The 3,864-nt window shown below is 34.7% G+C and overlaps 1 protein-coding gene across 3 annotated transcripts in view; it reads left to right on the plus strand.

Moving 5' to 3' along the window:
- Positions 1-3,864, plus strand: part of LOC115214197 (heat shock protein beta-1-like) — a 47,516-nt gene that overhangs the window by 5,279 nt on the left and 38,373 nt on the right. The window lies entirely within an intron of this gene.

Raw genomic sequence — 3,864 nt, forward strand, 5'->3', positions numbered from 1 at the left:
TGTAGAAGCTCCTTCTATATATATATAATATATTATATATTATATATATATGTGTGTGTGTGTATATATATATATATATATATATATATATATATATATATATATATATATATCTAGAGAGAGAGAGAGAGAGAGAGAGAGAGAGAGATAGATAGATAGTAGATAGATAGATAGATAGATAGATAGATAATGATAGATAGATAGATAGATAGAAGATATCAGCAGGCTGAGTTAAAAGTAAGCAACGTTTTGAAACATGAAATTCATGACACTATATTTCAACAATGCGGAAATTTTATTCATCAAAGTAAGTACCATTGCATTCAACACATTTTTGTCAACGAATTACAAGTTTTCTATTCCGGTAACAAAGAAATCTGAGAGTTCTGGAGCTGATGAACTCTTTAAACGCACTTTCAGTTTCCGTTTGATTTTTGAACTTCTCTCGCAGGAAACCATCAGGGTGCTTGAAAAAGTGGTAGTCCGTAGGAGAAAGGTCTGGGGAATAAACTGGGTCGGGAAGAACTTCATAGCTAAGTTCCCTCAACTTCTGGAGCGTCATTACTGAAACGTGTGGTCGAGTATCGTCATGAAGAATGATTGGTCCTCTTCTGCTGACTAGTCTGGGACCGAGAAATAGCAGTTTTTCGTTCATTTTGGCAATTTAATGGCAATGTTGCTGCAGTAATGGTTTTTCCGGATTTTAAGAAGTTATAGTGGATAAGTCCAACAGTACACCATCAAATGTTTTTTTTTTTTTTATTGTACATAATCCACTTTTCATCGCAAGTTATAATACGGTCGAGAAATGGATCGGTCTGGTTACAGAGAAAAGCGACGAGCAAATTTTATATCTGCGCATTTTCTAATTTTCATTCAAATCGTGTAGTACCCATTTGTCGAGGTTTTTTTGATTTTCCGATCGGCAGTTTTCTGGCTAACTAGAAGTTCTTTTGCCAGTTCTCGAGTGGTTCTATGTGGACCAGTCTCAATGACGGTCTCTAATTGACCGTCCTCGATAGCAGATGGATGTCCGCTATGCTCACGATTTTCAAGGCTCAGGTCTCCATTTTTGAGTTGACCACTCACTGGTTATTTCCTCGCCAGATGTTTCGTTGATATCGCGAGCAGTTTCAGCAGCTTTACGTCCTTTTTAGAAGTTGAATAGCAAAATTGCTCGTATATCGCGCTTCGACAGTTTCATTTCAGATGATTGTAACAAAGATGAAAAAAATATCAAAGTTAATTTATTGATGCATTTGGGAAAGTTTATGTCTGTATTATCAGACAATTGCAAAAAAATGTTTTTTAAAATGTCTAACTCAGCAAAAACGCGGTGCAAATTCTTCATGGTTCAAAACGTTGCTTACTTTTTACTCAACTTGATATATATTATTGTGTTTATTAAATCGTATATATATTATAAATAATATATAAATATATGCATATATGCATACATATATGTACATACCTACATATATATGTATATATACATGCATATATGGATACAGGACATAAAAAACGTGGAATGGAATGAGAAACGAAAACATAAAAACAAAAACATAGAAACGAACTTTTTTTCAAACAACGAAAAAAACAGAGTACAAGACATACAACACAAGGAATATTCCCCTTCTTCAGTTGTCCCTGTTTCATCTACTCCGCGTTACGAAAGTAAGGACAAGACGCGACGTCGTTGAAACAGTCCTTCCCGCAAAGCAAATTAAATAAACTTTGGGAGTTTTTGCGGAGTAAAAGACAGCACAATGAGAACAAAACAGTAAAAAAACGATGAGGGCTGTTAAGCCAAGACGATGGAAAAATTATTGAGAACGCTTAAGAAGACAGCTTATGAAAGAGATAGGATAAGCTGGTCTGGTCTTGGTGAAGATAGCAGTTGAAAAGATGGCTTCCCTCTGATCGCGTATCAATGACAAGAGAGTCGAGGAGGAGGAGGAGGAGGAGGAGGAGGAGTAAGAGAGTGGGAACGGTGAAGGGGAGTGAAGAAGAATAGGGAAGGGTGGGAGAGAAAACCAGAAAGGATGAAGAATAAGAGAGGGGAGAGATAGACAGAGAAGAAATAGTAAAGGAGAAAAGTGCACATCATAATTATTAAGATAAAACTTATTTGGAAAAGGATGCGTGACTTTCGCGATGCTGTGTCTCTTCATTCACCACTTTGGGGGGTTAATAATCTTAATCTTTACTTACAGTTTCAAACTACGTAATAAGCAGAATTGTCGGATTAAGACAGTAGGGTGTTTTGAGGGAGATTTGGCTGGTATTTCTACCAGGTCTACCTACCATGTAGAGGTCTGAACTTAATTTTCATTCACATATTTGCATTTCAAAAATTTAACATAATCTTTTCCATAAATCAACTGTCGTAACTCTATCTCTCTTTCTCACCCTCCTTCTCTCTCACATACACACGCGCAAGCACACACACACACACACACACACACACACACACCACACACACATACACACACACACATACATACACACACACACACGTCCATTTCATATATCTTCTTTCAATTTCTGCTCTCTGCAAATAAAATTTTTTACAGATACCATTGCTTACAAAATAGGGATTAATGTATAATTTCTTTCTATGTTCATAATCAAATCAATGTTTTAATGATTAGACAGAGCTCCAATAGAATAGCTCTCAGAAACAGACTACGTACAAATACGTCAATCATCACGACCACATCATCCAAACAGACCGGGTGAAACCGGGCTTAGCTGCTAGCATATATATATATATATATATATTTCAACAATTGAGGGTAAAATTAATTAATTAATTAATCAATTTCACCAAGTATTCAGTATGCAAAGGGACCATAAGGCGAATTCAAATTATTACATTATATAAAAGGGCTTAGTAAAATAAATTACTTTGCCGCATACTGAACTCGTTAGAAATAGCAGCTAAAAAAACTTTTTATAAAACTATTTCTAACACTTAAAGAAAACCTCTCTCATATAGTGTTTGCTCAATTCAACTCAAGAAAGTATGTGGGTAGAGACATTAAAAAATCAAATGCAAAGGTTATTTGAGTACGTACGTTTCAAGATTAGTCAAAATCGACCCTTCTCTCATCAGCTCAGAATGCCCTTGTTTGAATTTGAAAACACTGAAAATGGGAGCATACCCTTTCGGCTTGTTATCGCTTCTGAAGATCTGCTCCAAACTAACAGTGCCAACAAACTCAAATATGCAAGCGAAGAATTTCTGCTCTCCCCTTTCCACCAGCGTGGGTTAAAATCAGCAAACACTATGTTTTTTTCGGTAAAATCCGAGACATTAAGTAGAGAGAGATGAATTATAATTTCAACAATTGAGGGTAAAATTAATTAATTAATTAATCAATTTCACCAAGTATTCAGTATGCAAAGGGACCATAAGGCGAATTCAAATTATTACATTATATAAAAGGGCTTAGTAAAATAAATTACTTTGCCGCATACTGAACTCGTTAGAAATAGCAGCTAAAAAAACTTTTTATAAAACTATTTCTAACACTTAAAGAATATATATATATATACACACACACGACGGAACAAGGTTTTTGTTGGCTCAGTGTTATTTATTTGTATATGTATGTATGTATTTATGGAGATATATATATATATATATATATATATGTGTGTGTGTGTGTGTGTATTTATGTATATATATATTTGCCACTAAATATAACTAGTGTGTTGGAACACCTGCATTGCTAGAAATAGAAGCTAAAAAGCTCTAATGCCGTAGTTAAAGCACATAATTGTATACATATGTACTGACATGTTCACACACCCTAGTCATATTTAGAAACACCTACAGATATTAGATCTCTGTAAAAGAAT

This window comes from Octopus sinensis, linkage group LG7 (genome assembly GCF_006345805.1).
Source record: "Octopus sinensis linkage group LG7, ASM634580v1, whole genome shotgun sequence".
NCBI lineage: Eukaryota > Metazoa > Mollusca > Cephalopoda > Octopoda > Octopodidae > Octopus > Octopus sinensis.